This window comes from Octopus sinensis, linkage group LG9 (assembly GCF_006345805.1).
Source record: "Octopus sinensis linkage group LG9, ASM634580v1, whole genome shotgun sequence".
In the NCBI taxonomy this organism is placed as follows: Eukaryota; Metazoa; Mollusca; class Cephalopoda; order Octopoda; family Octopodidae; genus Octopus; species Octopus sinensis.
Genome location: NC_043005.1, coordinates 101349206 through 101356689, shown reverse-complemented (window position 1 = coordinate 101356689; position 7484 = coordinate 101349206). Strand labels below are relative to the sequence as shown.

Here is a 7484-nt window from a genome sequence, read left to right as displayed (position 1 = left end):
GCAAGAGTTTTTCTTTCCTCTACGAAATGTTCTTTATACACATAATATTCAGATCCCACGCTGATATGAGATAACACCATGTAAATAAGGTATACATTAACTCATTCCAGATGACTAGTTTCAATGCAATGTCTGTCAAAAAGCCTGCAAGTCAAGTGGAGGATTGAAGCAGCATTTGGACATTCATATTGAACAAACAGAAAACGGAGTTAATGCTGAAATGAGACATTGTTGCAGTATATGTGATCAACTCTTCAAATGCTGTTCAGGGACCAAAAGTCTTTCAAGTTCTCATGTTAAGAAGGAGCAGCTATAGGTACAAAAAGGGGTCAAGCTCTGCAAGAAGCAGACAGCCACCATGCATGCATGTAGGTATGTGTACCCATATTTTCCCATCATGAGAGTTGTAAGCTAACATCAGCACCATATGAGTGATGGTGTTTATTTCCAGTCTTTTCTGGAAAATATGCCTGTCCATGGGGAAATAATACCTTACCTGGAAACAAGTGAAAGATGATGACAGGATGGGCACCCAGCCATATCTTCCCAACAAATTCTTTCTTGTCCTTGCAAGTATGGAATAATGGACTTTTAAAGATGATATATGTGTGTACACACACACATATATATATATATATTTGACAAGCCCAAATATTACTACACTCTTGTAGTGGTTGGTGTTAGGAAGGGCATCCAGCTGTAGAAACTCTGCCAGATCAAGATTGAAGCCTGGTGCAGCCATCTGGTTCACCAGCCCTCAGTCAAATCGTCCAACCCATGCTAGCATGGAAAGCAGACGTTAAACGATGATGATGATATATACATATGTACATATACACAGATGCATATATACAAACATACACATATACATATATACACAGATGCATATATACATATATACATGCACACAGATGCATATATATATATAACGGGAAGCTTTATGAAAATAAACAAAAGACGAAGGCAGGTGGAAAACAAACGAACAATTGTATTAGTATGGCGCTCAGGAAATATAAATAAAACAAGTCTTTAACGTTTCGAGCCTACGCTCTTCAACAGAAAGATACACAGAGAGAGAAAAACACAGAAAGAAGGAGAGAAAAAAATGCGTGCAGTAGCTAACGAATCAAAGCAAAAATGAGGCCCTAAAAGCATATTGTTTATTATTATGCCCTTGCATCTATATATATATATATATATATATATATATATCTTTATATATAAAAGTGAGGTTGTGTGCTGTCTGTCTCCTACGATTTAGATTCCTAACTACTCCCACATTTTGCAGGGCAGTTTAACCAAAACCGGGTATCTTATAGTTGTGATTCATATCGAGCCCTTCTGGGTATTAGCGCGCGTCTACGATGAGTCTACGATTTAAAAAAAAATTTACCATCAATTTTTATCATTTTTAATGCATTTTTGGCATATATAAGGGAAGTAACTCTCTAAAAATTTATTATTAAATCTCAGAACGTAAAAAGCTACAGTAACACACCCCCTTTGTGGTTAGCCATATTGAGATGGCTATTATACTTTACATCTCTGAAAATGCTTATATAGTTATTTCCCTTACAAACCCGAGCAACGCCGGGCGATACTGCTAGTATATATATATATATACACACAAATATATACTTACACACACATATATACATATATATATCTACACACATATACACACACACACACACAGATTTTAAGAAACCCATTCAATGCTGTACAGCAGAGAGAACTGGGCATCGAATGTAGAGGATTTGAGAAAACTGAAAGGAAATGAAACAAACATGCTCCACTGAACCATGGACAGCATGCATGTACAACTAAGTACAAATGTGTTGTGATAAAAGTAGGGCATACGATGCATCATATGTGGCTTGCAAGAAAGAAGGTTGCATTGCTATCATTAAGCGATGCATGAAGAAGTACTGATTGCCAAATGTGGATGGAACCCGTGGAAGGAGACACAGGATGACATATGAAGAATAACCTCCTTCACAGAGATGACAAAGAATTGAGATGAGACCCCTTATCTAAGCAAAAATGAGGCCCTAAAAGCATATTGTTTACTATTATGCCCTTGCATCTAATTTGTCCCTGATGTATCTCTTCCCAACAATTCATATCATTTCTTCAGCCCCTCTTTCGACGAGGTCACTAATCACTCAGCTGCACTAATTATCAGAAAAACTGTACAGATTTCATCCCCCTGTCATCCACGCTCTACTGAACAACTTCCTTTGTCTACTATATTTGTAGTATCATCTCTTACCACCTTATTTTCCACTGAGTGCCCCTTTCATCTACCCTTTTCATCTACCCCTGTATACCAGGGGTTCCCAACCTGGTCCATGTGGACCACTAAGTGGTCCACAAGAAAATCCAGGTGGTCCACGGGAAAATTCAGATGATCTGTGGTCCACCTGAAGAATTAAAATTTTTCCATAAACACACATGTCGCGCAAATGAAATATGCCTCTTTGGAAACTTCAAATTGAAGATCATAACGTCCTGCAGTTCGCGAACTAAAAAACTGTTGTGGTAAATAATGGCTTGCACAAATATATAATCGGGCATCTATCTTTCCTTCGCGAAAACTTCAATATACGTTTTGAAGATCTTTTGGCTTTAAATATCCCAATTTTTGTGGACTCTCTTCACACAATGTCTATGAACGATATACTTGTTCAACCAGAATGTGTTCAGATGGAGCTACATGAGGCGACGGTAGATGATAATCTGCGCAAATCGTCTGTAAACAACTGGGTCAAGGCTTGGTTGAATCATTCTCACGAATATCCAAAGCTAATTGAACAAGTCAAGCCTTTTATTATAAATCTCCTGACATCCTACTTGTCTGAAAAGGGATTTTCCCTTGTCCTCCACACGTTCACGAAGTAGCAGAGGCATTTGAACCTCGATAACAATGCTGATTAGAGAATTCGCTTGAGCCAAAAAGAGCCAAGGATTTCTCAGCTTGTGGATAAAAAGCAAGCCCAAGGGTCTCACTGAAAGTTTCTTGATGTTTTTTTCTGATGTTTTTTCTTGATGTTTTTTCAGTGACATTTTTAAGTTAATTCAATTTCCCTCAAACATTACACTCCTGTTTTCTCCACTTTTCTCCACCTTAAAACTGATATTCCAGACTGACCACTCACATTCATAATTTTTTAATTTGATTTCTCTGACCTGCTACAGTTAAACAAAACATTAAAAGCCTGAACATCTCCAGTCTTGGAGAGTTACCAAAGGACATGGATATTGTCCCTTCCTTTAGACTCAAGAAGTAAAATAATTATAAATAGACATGGCTTCATGGTAAGAAGCTTGCTTCCCAACCACATGGTTCCAGGTTCAGTCACACTGCATGGCACCTTGGGCAAGTGCCTTCTGCTATAGCCCCAGGCCAACAAAAGCCTTGTGAGTGAATTTGGTAGATGGAAACTGAAAGAAGCTTGTCATATATATATATATATATATATATATATATACATATATATATATATATTCGTGTCTGTTTTGTTCCCCCCTACCACCACCACTACTACCACTTGACGACCAGTGTTGGTGTGTTTACATCCCTGTTTCTTGGCAGTTCAGAGAGGAAGACCAGTAGAGTAAGTACCAGGTCTAAAAAAGAAAAATAAGACCTTGGGTCGATTTGTTTGACTAAAACCCTTCCAGGCAGTGCCCCAGCATGGCCACAGTCAAATGACTGAAACAAGTAAAAGATATGCATATCATACACATATGTGTGTGTTAGTATCATTATTTAGTATGTGTCTCCCATGCTAGCTTGAGTTGAATAGACTGCACCAAGTACCAATGTCTGCTTTAGCAATATAAGTACAGCTGAAAGCCCTTCCTAATGCCAATCCCTTTGCTTTTTTTTGCTTTTTGTTTTTTTTTTAATACAGGCACAAGTACAAGTGAGGTCACCAAGTAATTTTCAAGACAAAGAACATGAAGAACAAACCTCCTCAAATGAGTGAGAGGGGTGGAGGTTTTATGCCAGGTGTTCATTCAGGCACAGGTGTCTGGCTATGGAAAAGATACATAGCTGCTGCTGATGATGTATGTATGGCAGCAGTAGTAGAATTGAGGTAGAGGTTGAGGAAGGGATATATATAGAAGAACAAAACAAAAAAAGAGAGAATGGAAAATGTGTAAATGAGAAAGGAGTAGCTACAATAGCAATATAGCAGTCAGTCAATCAAAAGACAATAAGGCAACCTAGAAGGATGTGGGTAGCCATCAAATGCCAAAGAAAAATAAAAGCAATTAGAAGAAAAGATTGGAAAGGTCTTCTGCTAAGTGAAGCTGCCAAGATGCTAAAAATTATGCAAGTGTGCAAAGGTGTGACCATCTCAATAGAACTTTAGCCCTTTGGCATTCAGGTTACTCCGTCAAATTTGATGCTGATTTATTCACATCGTTTTGAATTAAATCATACATTATCATATAACTTTGAGATTTCAATGCTGTGGTTATCTATTATTAGAATGCTATTGTAGAGTAAGTGTGAGAGGCCATATCTGGCCAGTTTGAATGTAAATAAGTACAACATTCGAGCCTGATAAGGCCAGGTTTAAATGCTTAAGGGGTTAAGAAGAGGATGTAAAAACAGATGATAGCAAATGATGATAAAGTTAGGAAGCGGGTAAATTAATGGATAGAGGACTATTTAACAAATTAACAATTACATAAACAATAATAATGACAGAAGCAGTATTAATATTACAAGGTAACATTTATCTCCCACTTGGATGTTGTGTTAAAACAAGGAGAACAATGGGATCTTTTCGGTTTGAACAGCAGTTTTTAACATAATTTCTAGGTAACTAAAAAATTTTAAACTTCGTATACTGCTAGAATGTGCTTATAAAACATTTTTTTCTCTTGGCTTTATTGAGAAAATTCTATAGTTTGTAAGAGATTTGTTGTTGTTTTTCTTCAATTTCTGCAATTTCAACCAATCAATGACCGTCTATTGAGGTGAAAACATTCTGTGCCGTATGAATATGTCCCTTGTTTAAGAAACAGATTGGGTTTATTTACATTTGTGAAGAAAAAAAGATACCCTTCCCCCCACCCCTAACCCTAAAACAGATTGACATGCAATAGATCGATACTAGGATCATAATTATGGGTGACAATTTCATATGACACCGCTAGAAAAAACTGCAGTTCAAACCGAAAAGATCCAGAATTTCCTCTTAAAATTTCAAATAATATTTTACTACAGATACTGCATCTTGGCACAGCTATTAAAATGGCTAGGCAATATCTTAAGGAATGTTATTGTTCTTAAGATAGTGTATATGATTAGATTAGCTAATGAGGTAGAGGCTTTGTGTTCAGCAGAAGAAAAATGAAATAATGCAGGACCAAATTCATTTCAAAGTTGACAAAAGACCCTAATATATATATGTGTGTGTGTGTGTGTGTATATATATATACACACACACACACACATATATACATTTGTGTTTATATATATGCATATACACAGTATATATACATGCACACATACATATATACACAGTTTATACAATCTATATGTACACACAGTTCTATATATTTACACACACATGCACATAGCTGTGTTATGCAAGTATATATAACTTGATAGCATGTACTATGCCTTCACTAATCACTTTGGTTCACATGATTAAAATTCAATTATATAACGAAAGGACTCAAAATTAGATACTTTAATAAACAGAAGATAAGAATAGTCGAAATCTGAGATGATTATTCAATTCTTTGCCTCTGCAGCCTAAAACAATACCACAAGATGTAGGAATGAACATCAAAATATTTTCTGTGCAATTAAAATACATACTAAATAGAAAGCAATGACAACTGTTGAAATAATATTTTAGTGTTCAGTGGTGATGGTAGCCTTTGACTTATAGGACCATGGATATTTCTCTTCCACACAAATACACTTGACTTGCTAACATATATACATAATCCTTTAACATATTTGCATTTTTCTACACATAGTCAAACAACTACCTCTTATTTTTCATATAAATACCTACCCACATGCATACATCTCTTCACATAAATATAAGCCAGTAAAGAAATCTAAGTAGTTTACAACATGCTAGAAACAGACAGGTTGCTGGTACCTCTAAAAATGTAGAGACATGCTGGACAAATGTAAATCTATGAAGGAAGAGGCGATCACAGCTGGAACACCTATGAATTTTGATCTGTTTGATCAGGAACGGCCCGGGGCTAAACAGCATTATGCAGATGTAGCGCTTCTCTTCAAGCATGTACACAGACATATACACACTTGTGACATTTGCTGCTAATGCACACACATGTTCACATACACACAGCACAGCAACTCTACTACACAAACATGAATATACCGAGATGCTGCTTGCCACACGCAGACCAATCTGTGACACTACTCACACTCAGCCCATATCTCATTCCACATATGAATCCATATGTGGGCCACACACCGACAAATAACCCCATAACAAATCGAGGGCAACTTGTCTATGAAATTATCAGTCTTGCTAGAAATACCAGCCAAATTCTCTCAAATAACAAGTGGAAGGACACAAAAAGTAATGTAGTCCTAAGTGTGCTATACTTTAGATAGAAGAAGAAAAAGGTGTGATCATGACTAGAACAATTTTTTTTGTCATATCTGCTCAACCAGGCCTGACCTGGGGTTAAACAATACAACATCCATATTTAAAATCATGGACATACATACTCGTGACTCAGCAGACACACACACACGCACACACTTGTGGCTATATACACACACATCTGTGGCTATTCTCCCTCTCTCTCTCTCACACACACGCATCTGCAACAAACACTTGCACACACCTGTGACTGCATGCACAAATACAAATGAGACTACAGTCACACACACACACACACACACACACACAACTGTATGACAAGCACGTACACAATCTGTGACTACATACAATACTGAATACAACTGTAACTATGCACACATCTGTAACAATACACACATACACATCTGTGACAATGCACACACCACACACACATACACATATACACACAGGCACATATCTGTGACTATGCACTTATACATGTGGCTATGCATGAAACACTTAAAAGAACAACTAACAAACAGATGTCTGATTCCATCTACACAGATGCTAATCTGTGATTACACACACACACACCACACACACACGCATACACACACATGCATACACACAGGGAAATTCATACTTCTTCCTCTCTCTCTCTATACATAAGCGCACGACTAGAGATATCCTCTGCAGAGGATGACTCAATACCGACATACAACTTAACAACCCACTGCACAAACCTAAACACTTTCTATGGTCGTGCCTATGCAAATACACTTTCTCTATCTGTGTACTTATCATATTCCATGCAGACACAGCCATGCCCATCACCATTGAAATAGATGAAAAACAAGCATATCTTATCCTCTGTGAGTGCGCAAGGAC

The 7484-nt window shown here is 37.1% G+C and overlaps 1 long non-coding RNA gene across 1 annotated transcript in view; it reads right to left on the bottom strand.

Annotated features, from left to right (window-relative positions):
- Window positions 1-3076: 3076 nt before the first annotated feature.
- The window catches only part of LOC118764934, a 16459-nt gene continuing 12051 nt past the window's right edge, over window positions 3077-7484 (bottom strand). The window contains exon 3 of the long non-coding RNA XR_005000773.1: window positions 3077-3087. This is a non-coding gene — a long non-coding RNA (uncharacterized LOC118764934). The remainder of the gene's footprint in view (window positions 3088-7484) is intronic.